This window comes from Trichosurus vulpecula, chromosome 2 (genome assembly GCF_011100635.1).
Source record: "Trichosurus vulpecula isolate mTriVul1 chromosome 2, mTriVul1.pri, whole genome shotgun sequence".
Lineage (NCBI taxonomy): Eukaryota > Metazoa > Chordata > Mammalia > Diprotodontia > Phalangeridae > Trichosurus > Trichosurus vulpecula.
In genome coordinates, this window is record NC_050574.1 from 62,182,160 (window position 1) to 62,199,989 (window position 17,830).

The 17,830-nt window shown below is 53.7% G+C and overlaps 1 protein-coding gene across 5 annotated transcripts in view; it reads right to left on the reverse strand.

The window, feature by feature from the left end:
* The window catches only part of AHDC1 (AT-hook DNA binding motif containing 1), an 86,690-nt gene that overhangs the window by 32,242 nt on the left and 36,618 nt on the right, over positions 1-17,830 (reverse strand). For 3 of the 5 annotated variants that reach the window (XM_036742426.1, XM_036742429.1, XM_036742430.1), the window contains 2 exons: positions 16,164-16,239; positions 15,558-15,679 (listed from right to left, as the gene is read on the reverse strand). The exons of 1 other annotated variant lie outside the window; for it this stretch is intronic. The gene's annotated coding sequence lies outside the window, so the exon portion shown is untranslated. Of the gene's footprint in view, positions 1-15,557; positions 15,680-16,163; positions 16,240-16,975; positions 17,076-17,830 lie in introns of those variants that run through there. One more of the 5 variants, XM_036742427.1, reaches the window with a different exon arrangement.

Consider the following 17,830-nt stretch of genomic DNA (forward strand, 5'->3'; position numbering starts at 1 on the left):
GAAGCTCTGTTGTTCTTTCTGAGCTCTGTGTCCTGTGGGGTCAGGTGCCCGTGGGCAGCAGCCCTGATGCCTTCCTGCCCTGGGCTCCCCTTCCCCTGCTCTAACTCCAGGCCTATGTTGTGTGTGGAATCCAGTGTGTTAGCATCAAACTGTGCCCGTGTGTGCTGGGCAGCTACATCTGTGTGTGTGTCATCCTGTGTGGCTCTGAGTTAGTATCTGTGTGTCAGGGTGTGTCACTGTGTCTGCCTTTGTGTGACAGCATGACCATCACTATGTGTGTGTGTGTGTGTGTGTGTGTGTGTGCATGAAGCAGGTACTGTGTTATTGTATGTTATGTGCTTATCACTGTGTGTGTATTGCTATGTTGCGGGTCTTTGTGTTGGTGTGTGTCTGTTGGGGAGCGGGTGTGTGTCCCTCCCTCTCTATCTCCTGTACTCTGTAGGATCTAACGACTTCCCAAGCCTGGATTAGTGACAATTTATCCACCAGGCAGAGAAGGAGAATTCCAACCTGCCAGTTACTCCCTCCCCCTCCCTCTCTCCCCTCCCCCACCTTGGTCTCCAGCACAGAAATGCAGCCCTGCATCCTCTGGCCCCTGGCGCCGATGGAGAATGAGGGACCCCCTCCCGTGCCTGCTGCCTCCCCCCCTCCCACCATCACTGCTCATTCCCCTCAAAGGGCTGTGGGGGCAGAACCAGTGCACTGGAAAGCCTGGGTGGGCCTGAGGTCTGCAAGAGGAGGCGCCCAGACTTCAGGTCCCTCCAGGCTCCCCCCACCCCCGCAGCTCGCCTGCTTCTGCTCTCCTTGCTCCCTCCCCCCCCCAACCAGACTCACAGGAAGGACTGAGAAACAGGCCTAGAGGTTGGGGGGGAGGCAGAAGAGGGGCGGAGGGATGCTCCCCATCATCCTCCACCTGCCAACCCAAGAGAGGGAGGGGGCCGAGCTGGGCAGCAAACCAGGCTGGGTTCTGGGGAGATGGGCCCCATTGCCAATGTGGGGGGAGATCCTCCCCACTCCCTCACTGCTCTCAGTCCCCTCAGCCTGTTTCTGACCCCTCCCTCCCTCTCCCTCCCACTCAGCACCTGTCCCCCAAGGATCGCTAAGGACTTTCATCTGTGCAGTCTGGCAAGACCATTCTCCTGGATGGCCCAATCTGCCCCCCCAACTAATGGATCCCCCCCACTGTGTGAAAGAGGAGGGCTGGGGTGGGGGTGGGATTTCTCTTCGAGGAAGATAAGTCCCACCTCAGGGATTGGAGAGGGGGCAGTGAAGCCGTGGGGCCGGGGTGACTGTTGGGTGGGGGGAGAGAGTCGTGGTTCACTTTCCCCAGCGTGCTCAGCCTGAGGCTCCATCACATGTTTTCCATTAGCCAGGGCTCTGGCCTCCTTGCTTGGGGGGTGTTGGTCCAGAGATTTTTTCTGCTTACAGACATCAGCCCAGACCACACAAGAGAAAGACAGAGACACATCAGACAGAAACAGAGACACACAGGGTCAGGGAGACAGACAAAGGTATAGACATAGAGACATGAATGCAGTCAGTAGAGACTGGGGACTTCTCAGAGACAGACCAGGAGGCACACACACACACACAGAGGCGGAGAGACAAACTCAGAAGCAGGAACATGGAGAGAGACAGATGAAAGAGACAAAGACAGAGAGAGAGATAAAGAGACCGAAAAATACAGTGAGAAAACAGAGAGATAGCTGGGTACAGAGAAGGACAAAGGGAGAAAAAAGAGAGAGATAGAAAGACAGACTCACAGAAAGAGAGACAGGGAGAGATGAAAGGCTGGAAGAGACAGGATGAGCAGGGGAGAGGGATGGATAAAAGATGGGGGGGGGGCGGAGAGAGTGCTACTGAGTGAAGGAGAAAAACAGGGAGGGGGAGAAAGGAAGGAGATGTGCTGAGCCGGGGAGACAGACAGCCATGGAGCTGGTCAGGGGCGGTGGGCAGTGGCCAAGGGAGCGCTGGGGGGCAAGAATGAGGAAGCACAAGCCTGAGGAGTTAGGGAGGGGGGGAGCATCTCAGCCCTCGCGCCTCCCACCTCCTGACCCCTCAAGCCTTGGAAAGATAACAGGCCCGAATACTGCTGACTTGCGGTTCAGAAATTCAATATCCTCAACAGTGAACTAATCGACTACCTGAGCCCCTGGCCTGCTCGCCCCGATTAATCCTGCTGCTTTACCGGCTTAATTAGTTTAACAGTTTCAGGGGCAAAGAGGCAGAGAACATCAGCTCCCCTTCCCTGCCCTGCAAGGACAATGTCTCCTCTCAAGCCTGGCAGAGACCCCCCCCCAATCCTGAGCCGTAAGCCCTGTACGGTCCCCTTTCCCTCATTTGAGCTGCCAACACCGAGTGACCCGTCCCCCATTCTGAGTCCCCCAGACCTGCACAGACTCCTCATTCTGATACCTCTAATCCTACAAAGGCCTCTTCAATCCTGAGTCCCTTTAGGTTCTTTAGGTGCCCCCTTCCCCTAATTCTGATCTGCCTGGACCACAGGTCTGCCTCCTCCATTCTGTGCTCCCATATGCTACAGAACCTACCCAGTTCTATAGAGACTTGTCTTGTCCTAAGGCCCCATCTCCTACAGGGATCCCTCAGCCCAATCCCCACCCCTACTCCTGCTCAAGTACCCAATGTTGTATATGCTCTACGTTTAGACCACACCCACCAAATCGACATTCCCCTAGCCTAGGTCTCCTCTACCCCTACTGCCACAGCTAGAAATCCCATCCCTTCCTTCTACCCCCTTTCCTTCTTCCCAACTTCCCTCTTTGTGGCTCCAGGCCTTGTCCACCCTCTCCAAAGCTCTGCCCTTTGGGGCTCTGTGGTCCAGAGAGGGGAAGGAGGAGATGACTCTACCCTCTCCTTCTCCCCATTTACATACACACTGGTTTCCCAACATCAGCTTCCTCTCGCCCAGTATTTCAGAGAAAGAAGGGCACCCAGGTTATGGCATAAGACATGGCATGCTCCCTTTAGGCCAAGGGACTATAAGGATGACACCTGAGAATCACACAAAAATGTTGGAGAGGTATGTACACACACACACACACACACACACACACACACACACACACGTCTTGGGTCAACAGTGAGTCAGGCACTCAACCCCCTCACCAAAAATGTAACAACTACACACAGCTGCCTGTCACCCTACCCCCACCCCCCATAGCAGGGGAAGGCACACAACTGTCCCACCCTCTTCCCATCCCAAAAGCATGAGGCAAGTATACTAATCCAACCTGTTATAGATTCCATCCCAACAAAGTTAAGAAGGTTACTGGTTGCATCACCAGCCCCCCAGATAAGAACTAGGTGAGAGGTTCTCAAGCACAGAGCAGAAGACACTCTTCCCTCCTCGAGGCAGAGAAGCGGGGGACTACTGGGACAAAATGTCGCCTACACTGTTACATGTGGTCACTGTACTCGGTGTTTTTCATTTACTTGTTCCCCTTGATCACAGAGGAGCTTTCAAACTGGAAGGGGCTAAGTTGTTTTGTTTTTAGTGATGTAAGGACAAATGGTGTCAATAATTTTTTGTTTAAAGATTTAGAAACAAGGTGATAGGTTCTTTGTTCCAACAGTCCCCCTCCACAGCAACATCAGCCAAGGTATACCCGACCCAAACAAACATCCCCGTTATCCTCACCAACCATGTGAAAACAGGCGGTTACCACAACAACACTCCTTCTCCCCTCCACACACCCACCGCAGGATGGGTCCATGAGCTCCTAAGAGGTGAGGCCAGAGTCTGGCCTATACAACCTGTTGCTCAGACCCTAGCATTATGACCCTGTGAGGACACAAGCACAGTACCAAGCCAAGTCCATCTGTCTATCGTCAAAGTTATCACCAATGACAGGCAAAAGGGTCACAGCCTTCTGTGGCCACCCAAGGGGCAAAGGCCTAGCAAGAAGCTTGGGACCCTGGATGTTGTGGGCAGGTGAACTTGGCCCCTTTGTACCCATGGAATTGGTCAGTGTCATGGCCAGAGCTCACACTGTTCTCTATAGGGAAAGCCAAGCATTCTGGGGCTGGAGAGCGGGTGTTCAGCCTCCACCCTCCTCCTTTCAAAGCCAAAGCCAGACACAGACCTCGTCTCCCTTCCACACCTCCTTCTACAACTCCCTTCACTTGGTCTCACATCATCTACACCCGTAGATAATGCACTTACCTTCCCCTCCCTATCCCGCATTTCTCCAGGGCAGTCAGCCCCCTAACCCTGCGTGCTGCAGCCCTCCTCTGGAAACAAACACACTCTCTCTTTCCCCTTCTTTCTCTTGCAATAACTCTTAATTTCACCCTCCCTCTTCTGCCCTGTTATTTATTATTTAATTCAGTTGGAGTGTCTGGGGGACCCGGTGGTAGGAATGGAGAAAGGGCTGGGAAGGATTCTGGCAGTGGGGCAAGAATAAACAGGACCTGGGGGAGGTCTGGGTCTGTCTGTCCCTGTCCTGGGGGTGGAGGTGGGGATGAGGAGGAGTCAGATGGGATAGAGCCGAGCACCCCTAGCACTGGCGCCCAACCCCACCCCACCAACACACACACACACACACACACATACACATAGGTCTAGGCCACAGTTTGAAGACAGGCCTGTGTGGCAGGAAGTGAAGGGCCAAGGAGACTCCCCCAGCTCCCCAATTTCAGCTCCCAGAGCTAGGCCAAATTAGGGGGAGGCGGGGGAAGCCAGATGAGTCACTTAGGGGAAAAGGCTGAGTCTACAGTGGTCAGAGGTTGGTGTGAAAGGCAGGGAGCCAAGAGGCAATGGGGTCTAGGCCCAGCCCATACTGTGCCTTGCTGTGTGACTATGGAAAACACACTCAACCATTCTGGAGTTCTGTTTCCAGTTTGTACTACACCCCTTCAGGATAGGATCAGAGGGAAAAAATTTAGGAAAAAAATGATTTCTATTCCAATAGGCTTTTGAGGTTTTTAGGGGCCACACCGAGGGAAGCAGCGTGGGATAGTATAAAAGGCACCAGATTTAGAATCAGGAAGACCTGTGTTCATATCCTGAAACTCAGCTGAATGACCTTGGGTAAGTAAAGGGCTTTCCTCACTTATGAAACAGAAATCACAATACCACCTCCCTCTCAGGGTAGTTCTTTGCAAACTTTATGATTATCTCTATTTTACTGATAAAAAACCAAACTCAACCCAGCCTAGAAGTTAACTGGCCTGTCCAGCGATAAAGCTAGCAAACAGCAGAACTGAGTCTTTTTGACTTTTGACTTTAGGCTTGATTTAGCAAAATTCCCTCTCCTTTATCAGAGCTGAGAGAGACTACAGACCCATTTGATAGAGGAGGGAAACTGAGGACCCAAGGACAAACAACTAGTAAGGAGAATTGGGAGCCTGTCTCACAGTCCCTTGGCTTTGTGGGCCTCAGAGGCCCAGGGCAGTGGACACTCAGGGCACAAGCCTCAAAGCACCATAGAGAAGAGGGAAGCAGTGAAGACTGGAGGCACTGGCTGATTCTCCCCTTCTACCTGGCATTGAGGGGCAAGGAGAAGTGGTGGGGGGAGAGGGCTGGCTCCTCCCTTCTGATCGAGGGAAGTAAGGAAAACAGAGCAGGATTGGTGCTTTGGGGGTCTTCACACCCTCCCTCCTCAGGAAAGGAAGCATACAGACTTGGGCTACTTGAGCTGGGGGGCAGGGCCTTAGAACACAGGATGTCAGAGCTGGAAGGGCCCTAGGAACATGGAATGTCAGAGCTGGGAGAGGCCTTAGAACAGAGACTGTCAGAACTAGGAGGGGCCTTAGAACATTGAATGTTAGAGCTGGAAAGGGCCTGAGAACACAGAATGTGAGAGCTGGGAGGACCTTTAGAACCCAGGATGTCAGAGATGGGAGGGCCCTTAGAACACAGGATGTCAGAGTTGGGAGGATCATAGTCTAGAGGTAGAAAGAGTCTTAGAAATTATCCAGGGTTTCTTAACCTGGGGTCCAGGAACTTAAAACAAATTTTTAGATAACTATTTCCATCTTAGTTATCTTTGTAATCTTACAGATTTAATTTCATATATTTTAAAGAGGGCCAGAGGCTTTACCAGATGGCCGAAAGGTCCCATGATCCAAAAAACGTCAAGAACCACTGATCTCATTTACCCCCTCTCATTTTTCACATGAGGAAGCTGATGCCCAGGGAAGTTAAGGCCCAGGGCAGCCAGGTGGAAAGTCACTCAATCAATGTTTATTAAGTGCCTACTCTGTGTCAGGCACGGAAGTAAGCATTGGGGAGACAAGAAGAGGCAAAAGACAGTGCTTGCCCTCGAGGAGCTTACAGTTAAATGGGGGAGACAACATGCCAGCAAGTATATACAAAGCAAGCTACACATGGGATAAACAGGAAATAATGAACAAAAGGAAGGTACTGGACTCAAGAGGGGCTGCAGAAGGCTTCCTGTAGGAGGTGGGATTTTAGTTGGGACCTAAAGGAAGCCAGGGAGGTCAGTGGTCAGAGCAGAGGAGGGAGGGCATTCCAGGTGCAGCCAGAGAAAAGGCCCAGAGCCTGCCCAGAGATGGAGGGTCATGTTCGTGGAAAAGCAAGGAGGCCAAGGTCACTGGAACAAAGAAATACATAGCAGGGAAAAAGGTCCAAGAAGACTGGAAAAGTAGAAGGGGACTAGATCACGAAGGGCTTTGAATGTCAGCACATTTTGTATTTGATCTTGGAGGCCATGGGGAGCCCCTGGAGTTTATGGAGGATGGACAGGGTTCCAGAAGACCTTAGTTCAAATACTGCCTCAGACCCTTATTAGCCGTGTGTCCCTGGGGATGCAACTGAACTGCTCTGTGCCTCAGCTTCCTCATCTGTAAAACAGGATTAGAATAGTGCCTACGTCGTAATATGTAAAGCAGTATAGATGTAACAGCTGATATTGCTAGTAGTAGTAGCAGTATGTGACTTACCCAAGGTCACACAGATAGTAAGAGGCAAAGCCACTGACAGCTCTTTCCAATGTACCAAGCTACCTTGAGGGACTTTACATATCCCACCCTGGCATTTTACACAGAAGGAAACAGGTCCAAAGGAAGGAAATGACTTCTCCAAGGCCACACAGCTATAAAATGGCAGAACTGGGATTAGAAGCAGCTGCCAGTCCAGGCAATTCCAGGAAAGCCGAGGATAGAGTGAGCTCTGACCAGGGTAGATCTGTCTAAGAAGGGAGGAGGCTGGTCTCCCAATCTCTGCTTCTGGGGTTCCACTGGCCCTGACTCCCCAGCAAGATGCTTCATTTGGAGGGGCTGGGGGTTTTTGGGGGGCTTACAAAATCCAGTGACAGATGGCCTGCTGAGGCAGCAGCGCTCCGGCCGGCTGGCATGCTCAGCGCTCGCTCCCGCACAGGGAAACGGGCTAATTTTAGCTGCGGCCTCAGTGCCAGCTTTGTTCCCCCGCCCGCAGAGAAATGGGGGTGTGTGTGGGGGGCGTCAGGCTCCCCATCCCAGAATGCACCGCAGCCTGCCTGGGGAGTCGCAGAGGACACCCTCTCTCCCCCCAGCTCCTGTCACCAAGCCGTCTCGTGACAACCTCCCCCCTACCCCAACCTGGCTGTCCAGAGGACTACGCCTGAAAACTGGTCAAAAGAGGTGTGTGGGGTGAGCCAAAGACAAGACACCCCAAGAGCAGGACAACATGGGGTGTGGAAAAGGAACCAGGGCCTCCAGGCTAGGACACTGAGTCCAGTTCAGCCAGGCTCTCCCCATCCCCCAGCTCTGGATCTCCGGGGGCGGGCCAGGCCCTCCCTTGGCCTGTGGGAGAGACCAGCTGTCCAGAGCCACAAACCTGGCTATGGGGGCCCAGACAAAGTGCTGAGGAGTCAGTGCCTGCCCAGCCCCTCCCTGAGGCCTGGCCTGGGACCCTGTTGCCCTGGCAACTCAGAGGCTGTTGCCTCTGAAGGGCGATGAGGGCTGGGGAGGGCCTGGAGTTGAGCCTGCCTCTCTTCTGGGAAGGGCAGGAAGGCTGGGTGCAGAAGGGGACTCAGGGGCATGGAACCTTCAAGGATGGATTCCCACCCCCACCCCCTTCCTTTCAAGGAACAGGGAGGGGCCCGGGCGCTGGCTCCCAACCCAGAGGTGGCTATATCACAAAGCCCCAGGCCTAGAGGCCTGCTGGGAGGGGGAAGGGGGATCTTGCCCAGTAGGAGATCAGGCCTGGTGGTGCTCTCTCTCCAGGCCCCAAGGCCCTCCCCAGGTTAGGCTTTCCAGAATCCCAGCCATTTTCCTTACCCAGGGCTCTCCCCTCATCTCCCCTGAGCCCTAGAGCCATCCAAGAAATCCTTTTCTGGTCCTGGACAGAGCTTTGTTGATTTGGGAAGGGGTTTAAGTATTGGGGTCTGCAGAGCATACGAGGGGACACCATGACTATTCCTCTTCAACTCCCCTTGAGATCTTCTGCTCGTTGAACCTCCATTTTGGCCTGCTGTTAGCCAGGGATCTAAAAGGACCTTGGAACTGGGCAGAAGTCAGGAATGGAAGAGTAGTGGACCTATTGTACAGGTGGGAACAATGAGGCTCTCAAGCATTTGCCAAGGACCAGGGTGGTAGAAGAAGTTGGGAGCAGTGTCCTTGTCTCCACTGCCAAGTTAAGTCAACATGCATTTTTTAAAAGGCCTACTATGTAGCAGAGACCTTGCTAAATGTTAGGAAAACCAAGGCAAAAACAATCCCTGCCCTGAAGGAGTTTACAATCTAGTACTGGGGGAGGTGGTGTCTGAAGTACTAGACAGACAGGAGCCACGTTGAGCTCGGTAGACTCAGGGCCCAGTTGGGATGGGCATCAGCAATGGACAATTCCCAAGAGCAGAGGCTGGTCCCAACCTCCCTTGTGTCTGAACTTGGAAGGGATGGGGAAAAGCCAATTTAACTAAATCCAAGGTTTGTGAGTCAAAAGGCCAAGACTCAAGACCTAGAAGAAACAAGGGTTCAGCCCAGTCCAGAGCAGTCAGAACCCAAGAGTCAAGGCTTCTCAGGCTCTCTGCCTTCCCTCCTCACTATTCTCTGGGTACTGGGCTCCCTATCCAGCTACCCTCATGTTACCAGAAGCAGCCTCACAAAATCTCCTCCCACTTAGTGCTCTCTGGGTGCTGTTGCGTAAGCAACCCACTGGGGGTATGGGACATGAAGTGGGAGTGTGCCCCAGAGCCTCCCTGAAGAACAGAGGCCAGAGGCACCAGACCTCTGGACATCCCAAGGACACATCAAGATTGCATGACCTCCAAAAGCCCAAGGCCTGCTTTGCTCCCAAGGTACCACAAAGAAGAAGCCAGAGGCACCTTAGGACCCACAACAGGTGGGAGCCATACACAGAATCTCAGACTTCCAGAGCTGGGAGGGCCCTTAGAACCCAGAATGTCAGAGCTCGGAGGGCCTTAGAACCCAGGATGTCAGACATGGGAGGGCCCTCAGAACCCAGAATGTCAGAGCTGGGAGGGCCTGTAGAACACAGTATGTCAGAGATGGGAGGGCCCTTAGAACACAGGATGTCAGAGATGGTAAGGCCCTTAGAACACAGAATGTCATAGTGGGATAGATCTTAGAACACAGGATGTCAGAGCTCAGAGGGCCTTTAGAGACCATCTAGTTTCAACACCTTCATTTAATAGAAGGAAGACAAGACTTAAAGAGAGAGGTAGTATTATTGACTCAGGTCACACTGTCAGTGGACAGATGGTACTAGAACCCTAGTTTTCGGAATCCCAGCCGAGGGCTCCTTCCATGAGACCATACTGGAGGAAGACAACAAGTATTTATCGAGGACCTACTATGCACCAGGCACTATGCTAAGAGTTTTACCAATATTATCTTGTTTGATTTTGACATTGCTTTCTTGGTAGGAGTTAGGGGGGAGGGAGGAGATAGTACAGACACTGACCAGTTGACAACGCCTACCTACCCCCCATCCCCAGCCTGGCATCCCCTGCCTTCTTGGGCTGAGATGCCAACAAGCTTGCTCCAGAAAGGCTGCCCTCCCACTCCCACCCCCATCTCCTGATTTCTGCCTCAGCAACGCCCTCCCCCTCCCCACCGGCTCTACTCTCTGGGTTCCAGGGCAGCTGATCTCACCCCACCCCCCTCCCGGAGGCTGCAGTGGCCAAACCAGGGACCTGAGAATGGAGGGCGGCCAAGTCCCTGCCAGGCAGAGCTGGGGGAGGGGGAGAGGTGGTGATGGAGGCAAGAGCCAAGTGAGACTCCTGGCTCTGAAGGAGATCCATGGGGAGCAGGTAGGGAAGGAGACAGACCTAGAGACAAGGACACAGAGACAGCAAGATTTACATGGAGACAGAGAGAGACACCCACACGGACAGAAACAGAGGTAGAGACGGAGACAGAGACACAGAGATGACCAGAGACAGAGAAGCAAAGAGAGACATGGAGACGAAAACAGAAATGGGGGGCTCAGAGACAAAGACAGACATTTAAAGACATACTGCAGGCCCTGAAGGAGAGAGTAGCTGGGGAGAGACAGAGACAGTCAGAGAAGACACATTCAGACACACAGAGGGAGACAGACTGAGAGAGAGTGTGTGAAGAGGAGGAGGAGGAGGAGGAGGGATGGGGGAGACAAAAAGTGACAGTGGGGGGGGAGGCAGAGGAGAGAAGGGGGAGTGTGAGGAGGCGGAGGCAGGGCTGAGGCAGAGGGTGGAGGCAGGAGGAGGAACGGCAAGTGAGGGGGGAGCCAGGAGGGGGGGGCCCGGCCACAAATGGAATGTGTGTCTGCACATGAGGCTCCCAGATGCGTTTGGCTCGGGTTTCACAGGGCAGTTGCTGCAGAGCTGTTGGGAGGGGCTAGGCCGGGCCAGGCGCCCCCGTTCCCATGGAGGCCGGCACCTCGGGGGCATGGGCTCCTGGCACCGGGAGCTTGGGGCGTGGGGTACCCTGACTGGAGGGGGAGAGAGGAAATCACAGAGAGAATGGAGGGAGCCGTTAGGAGCCAAGCTCTGATACCACACCGCACCCCCCCCCAACCCTGAGCCCTCAGCCTGGGCTACACCCTACATGGCCAAGGAGGCAGGGGCATGAGGAAAGGAGGAAGGTTTCCTGGAGAAGAGGGCAAAGGAGATTCTCTGCCTGCCTTCTTCTATCGGAGTCCTACTGCAATCCAGAGGTGGCCACGTGGGGCCTTGGTGAGCTGGGGAGAGCAAGCACCCAGACACCCAAAGCAATGCAGTGTCCTCCCAAATATAAGTGGGGACCCAGAGCGCTGTGCTGAGGCCAAGGGATGGCATGTAGGAGAGCTTGGAGATTGTGAATTCAGATCTGTAATCCTAACACAGCACCAAGGCCTACCCGGGCTCTGGTTGCCACAGCAACGGCAGGTCAGAGGGCAGAGCGGGGCGCCCGTTCCTCTAAGTCAGAATCCCAATTGTTAAAGGCTCAGAATAAACAGCTGAACCGGTGGGGGGAGCCTATGGGGGGGTTGGGAGGGGGGAGAGGTTTGCCTGGCTCAGTGTGATGTTGTCAGGCGGCCTCACTAATTGTCTGATGGAACGTAGGGACCAAAGCAGTCTCTTAACTGCTTCGGTGCCACTGGGTCTACATCCCCCCAACTTCCCTGGCCCCTGTACCACCATCCCAGTCTTACCCTGACTCCCAGGACCCCCAGAACTGAACTCCTCCCAAGGAGGGAAGGTGAGAAGCTGTTCTGGTGGTCAGGGTAGGCCTAGGGTATGCTTTGGAGACTTTCAGGGCCATCTGTTGGATGTGTACAGGGGTGTTTGCTCTAGCCTTCCTGGTAGTTAAGTGTGTGAAAATCTCCCACTGGCCCTCTCTTGCATTGCCACCCCCCCCCCCCACACACACACTCTTTAGATTCTCTCTTCCTCTCCATGGGTAGCATCTGTTGAGCCAGAGGTGGGAAGGGAGATGGGACAGCTGGGATACCTCCTCCTCCTCCAGGGAGACTTCCTGAGTTCTGCCAAATGCTTCTTCCTCCCGGCCCAGGCCTCTACCTCCCTGGTGGTCTCTGGATGTGAATAGACTCTGGTTTTCCTCCAAGAGCTATGTCTCCCCTCATCGGCCTGGGGACAGGGCATCCCTGGACAGGCCTTCTGTTGATTGGCACATTGTGGGTGAGGAGAGGGTGGAATTAAGATATAGTGGTCAAGACTCTTGGCTCCACTAGGGGACAAAGGTGCCTAGGGAGAGAGACTGATCGGGTATCCCATCTGGGCCCAGGGAGGCTTCCTCAGGCACGTGGGCATCCCCAAGAGAGTGTGTGTCCAGCCCAGCCCAGTCCAGCCCCAGGCCTTGCGAGAGCACAAATGGGGACTTGTTCTCTCTCAGGATGTCTTCTGTTCACACATACCTACTACCTACAGCCACACTCACAGAACCAGCTACACCCTGGCCTCAGAGGCACAGACAAAACCTCCTCCATCAGTCACTGCCCACAGGCACAGCCGGGCACCCTCAGGTCCTAACCAAGTCCCACCCAGTAGGGCTGCAGGCACACCCAGTCACAAGGCCACGATAATTCTGGATTTGGCTCCCCCTTCACTATCCCTCCAACCCCAACTACAGTAAGCCCCTTGAGGGCAGGGATTGTTTTTGCCTTTCCTAGTATCCCCAGAGTTTAGCCCAGCATCTACCAAATGGTGCTTAATAGATACATTCTGACTGACTGTAGCAATGTAGTCTCACAGTTATACCCTCACCCCTCCACAGTGACAGTACCCCAGTACCCCCATCCCAGGCAAAGTTTCACTACTCTATTCTTGCCATCCCCCTACACACACACACACACACACACACACACACACACACACACACTCACACATACAACACGGTATCTACAGCTCACCTTACCTGACACAGAATCTATTCAAAGCATTGATCCCTCTCTCGGGAACCTTAGAAATTCTGGATCCTATGGAAGATTCCCCAGGAACCCAAACGTCATCTATTATTAGGGCTGGCCTAACAAGTCTAAAACTGGTCTTTGGATCAGAAGCCCTTTGGGATAAAAGATATTCTCTCTCTCTCCAGGTCTCAGTTTTGTCATCTGTAAAAATAAGGAGTTTGTACCCGATGATGTCTAGGGTCCCTTCCAACTCCAACATTCTGTGGTTCTATGAGCTGAAAGGGGACCTTAGAGATGGTTTGCTACAATGGGAGGGAGCTGAGGTCTGTGACTGGGAAATGATCTACCCAAGGCCAAACAGTCAACCTTCTGGCTACATCACACAGAAAACCCAGTCAGAGTGAAGTAAGTAAATGAAGTAAGACTAAGGAACGGCAGTTTATTTTATGCCCCAAACCCAATTTTAATTAGCCACACTGCCCTCTAAGGCCTCACACCTTTGATGACATCTAGTCGATCCAAACTTACTCCAGAGGATCTCAAAGGGCCCTTCTTTCTGGGAGTCCGTGTCTGTTCTCCAGCCTGGAACAAGGACCTTGCATTCTCTCCACCAGACTTGGCCTCCTTAGAGCTAACCTTTCACCTTGGCTGGAGGGTGCTTTCGGGAAGGAGGGCAGAGCCTTGTGGCTCATTAACCCCTTGTGTGCCCTGTCTTTCCACTCTGCCTGTGAATTCTCTCTCCTTCCCTCCTCCCCTCTGCCCCAGGGGCTAGGTTTCCCAGGAGCCTAAAGAGAACCTTCCCTGCCTCCCCCCTTCCCACCTCCACTGCCCTCCCCAGGATCAGATGCCTCGGCCAGAGCAGCTGAAAATGACCCAGGCTATTTTAGATTCAGGATCACATTGCAAACTCCCCCTCTGCCTGGCAGCTACCCTACCTCCCCCCCATCCCTTACAGGGTCACCCTTCATCCCTTCTCCCTCCCTCCCCCCAAACACACTCAAAGAATCACAGAATAGAAGAGCCAGAAGAAATCTTTACAATTATCCATACCAAACGGGAAACTGAGGCTCCGACAGGAGAAGTGACTTAAAAGGAAGCACAGGATAGTAAAGAGAAGGAGTGGGGACCAGGCCTGTGAGTCCACTGGTACAGGGCACTCTCAGACGAGGAAATGACCTTCTCTGTGACTGACAGTATTGGGAGAGTTGTCTAGAGCAGGGACGGGTTAAAGGGTGATTTGTCCAGGGTCACATAGCCAGGAAGCATTTGCAGTGGGACTCGAACGCAGGGCTTCCTGGCCCTAAGGCCAGCTCTCTATCCACTACGCCACCCATGGAGGAAAGGGCCCCTAAAGTGGAAACAAAGCCCATCTCAGCTCTTCCACTGGAACCAACAGGGGGCCCTCGGGCAATTCATTTTCCCTTTAGACCTGTTTCTTCATATGTAAAATGAAGGAGCTGGCCTACAGTGTAATGGAAACAGCCCTGGGTTCAAATCCCACAACTGTGTTTACTACCTTTTGGTAGTAACACATCTTTGGGCCTCAGTTCCGTCATGTGTACAATGGGAGGGCAGGACTAGATGAGGGTCCCTTAGGTTCTAGATCCTTTAACCAGATGACCTCTAAGGTGCCTTCAAGTTCAAAATCTATGATCCCAAGGCCACCCAGTGAATTACCACTGCCTCCCAGAGGTCTGAGCTGTTTCTTCTTGAAAGACACAGTTCTCACCTAGAAAGTCAAGCCCCCTCCCAACCCCCCACCTCTGTGGCCGAGAAGAGGAGCTCTGCTCACCAAAAAGAAATTGGGCATCAGGGCTGATGAGAATTAGACTTGGGACTAAACCTTCCCCCAAATGGTCACCCCTCTCTTACTTCTTTCTCTCTTTCTGGGTCTGGTTCTCACATTCTCTGAGAGGTAAGGGCGGAGGTAGAAGGAGTTCTTTATTTTGCTGATGTGTCCTTTGAGATTGAGGGGAAAATAAGGGAGTAGGGGTGAAAAGAAAAAACCAGGAGACTGAGGCACAGAGGAGTGGGCGCAGAGTCACTGGCTCGTTTTGGTTAAGACTCCCATCTTTTCCCTCCCCCTACCAAATCCCCCTCCATCTTCTCTCTGATTCTCCTCCCCTGATTCCTTCTAGCTTTAGACCCTTCCATAACCTGGCCCCCCACCAAGTCCCAGTCCCCTCTGGCCCTGGGCCCGCCCCCTGGGCAGGAATGTGACTGGTCAGGTCTAGGCTGACCACATGATGGCTACCAGGCCATTGAAGCCCTCCCCCCAGCCTAGGGGGACTTACATACCATGGGGAGGAGGGGCAGGAGGTGGAGAAGGGACTGAGCCAAATGGGGGGGGCTGCCTTAACTCTTTTCAGCCAAGTTTTTAGGGCTCCAAAAGCATCCAGAGAGTGGAAAGAACAGGGCAGTGGAAGATGGGTAGATGGATGTGGTTTCAGACTGGCCTGAAGGGTCTCTGCTGCTAAACTAGAACAGAGATTCAAGTCCCTAATAAGAAGTCCTAATAACAGCTCCCTGCCTACCTCAACTCTGGTCCAGGGACCCCTAGAACACACAGCCATGGCCTGGGGGCTTCCAGAAGGAGTTAGAGAGGACTCATACTCCCCTATCCTCAGAAAGCCCCTGCCCTCAGGGAGCCTCTGGCATGAGAACTCACAGCCCCTACCCGGAGGGAATCACAGAGAGACAGCATGGCATGAAAGAAAGATCACTGGATTTGAAATCAGAAGACCTGGATGCCAGTTCCACCGCTGCCATGTTCTAGCTGTGTGACCTTGGACAGTTCACTTAACTCCTCTGAACCAGCTTTTCCTCATCTGCAAAACGAGGGGACTAGGAGACTGTAGTTGAAGGCTGTGGGGAGGGAAGGGGGAAGGAGAAACTCAGAAACCCTGCAAGACACACAAGGGCCAAAGAACCCGGAGCTACCAGGACCCAAGTGCCTAGCAATGCCAAGTCACTGAGTGACAGGAGCTGGGTGGGGTTAGTCAGGACAAGCTTCCTGGAGGAGGTGGGGCCAGGACCCAGGTCTTAGGGACTCTGGAATTCAGGCAAGCAAACAGGAGTAACATTTTGCCACCCCCCACCCCCCAACTCAGGAACTGAATCAGGGAGGGGAGAAAGAGGAGAGAGGAGAGGGGGTGCCACTCTCTCTACCTTCCAGCTGTTTCCCTCCTCAGGGCCTTCCCCCCTCCCCCTCAGTTTCTCTGGCCGGGGCCAGGACGGGGGCAGGGGAACAGGGTGTGCTGGGCTCCAGCTGAAAACAAGCCGAGCCGGGTTTGCAGGGAGCGGGGTAACCTTGACACAGATGCGGCAGTGGCTAATGGCAGACACTCACTCTCCGCCTGTTCTGGGGGGACTGTTGCCGTTGCTAGGAGACCGGCAGCCGCGAGAATGGAAATGGGTCAGTAAACCTGTGGAGAGATAGTGTGACATCCACAGCTGTTCCAAGCCTGCGACGAAATCCCTCCTCTTCAATATTTATCACTCCCTGCCTGGCTCTCGCCTGCCTGCCAAGCCCCTTCCCCCAGGCCTCCCCCCCCCAGGAGAGGGGGGCTCTGGCCACATCCTCCAGGGTGCCCCCCCCCACCCCAAGCAGGATGGAGCTGGTTCTAGAGAAGGAACAGGAAACTGAGTCTAATCCCCCAGCGGGGAAAGGGTTAAGAGGTCAATTCACTCCTGTTCCTGACTTAGGCACCGTGGTGAAATTACTGGGGCTGTGGCAGGGCCTGAGGATGTTTAAAAATAACCGGGCTAGCTGGCTCTTTCTTGCAGGGTGTACCTGGGGTGGGGAGTGGGGGGAGGGCTGGATGGGCTGAGGGCAGGAGCCGACTGCTGTGGACAAACCTGAGGGGAGTGCAGGACCCTCCACGGAAGGGGCAGAGATGGAGATAGGGAAAAGAGACTGAGCCCAGTCCGGTCAAACAGTCGGAATTCCACATGCCCAACCTGACCCCGTCCCATGCTGCCTGACACCCCTCCCAACACAACGTGATGTCAAAATGCAGCTGACCCTCTCCCATGCATTAAGACTACCCCCTCCACGACTGATCCCCTCTGTCTACAGCCTGATCCCCTTCCACACTCAGCCTGACACCCTTCCACACAGCCTCCCAAGCCTTCCCCCCTCCTCCCAATACAGCCTGATACCTCCAAGAGTCTTCTCTCTTTAGTTCTTCCACACACGCCTGCCCCCCAACATCTCTCTCCTTTCTCCATTGCTTCCTCTATCACACAGACAACCCCACCACTATTTGCTACTCTTCTGACACATACAATTCAACTCTATTCCCCCCACCCCATCCCTCCCTCAGTCTGTCACACGGATACACCCTCCCAGAGACACACGCTACAGTCTCACAGGCGCCTGTCTCCCTCTGACAAAGTCTGTCACACGGTCTCTCTCTCTCTCTCTCTCTCTCTCTCTCTCTCTCTCTCTCTCTCCTCTCTCCTCTCCCCCCACCCCTTCACATACACGTCTTGACAGCCTCACACGCACACCCGGTCTCCCACAGTGGTGTCATGGAAAGAACATTAAATTCCAAGTCAGGGGACCTGGAATCGAATCTTGGCTCTTGTATTTTATGCCTGCCTACCCTTGGGCTCCATCTCTCTGAGCTTCAGTAACTCATCTGTAACAATGAGGGGGGTGGCCTCTAGATGATTTTCAAAGTGCCCTATGATTTCTGAGCCAGCCTCGCTGTCCTTAGCCTGACCTCCCCAAAGACCCCACAGCCTCTGAAGGGAGGGGACCTGGGGGGATGAAAGGAGTGTGCTGCTCCAGGACAGGGGTGCGGTAGGGTGAAGGGTGATACAGTAATGACTGTGCCATTCACTACAATAATGACTGTGTCCCCTAGCTGGGGCACCGCCGCTCATTTGGCATCTATCTTCCCAGCACTTGGTCTTCAGGGGGATTTAGTGTTTCTCAAGGCTCCATAAGGCACCACCATGGAGCACCCCCTGTAGGCAGAGTTGGGAATCCAGGCTCAGAGAGTCTAGACT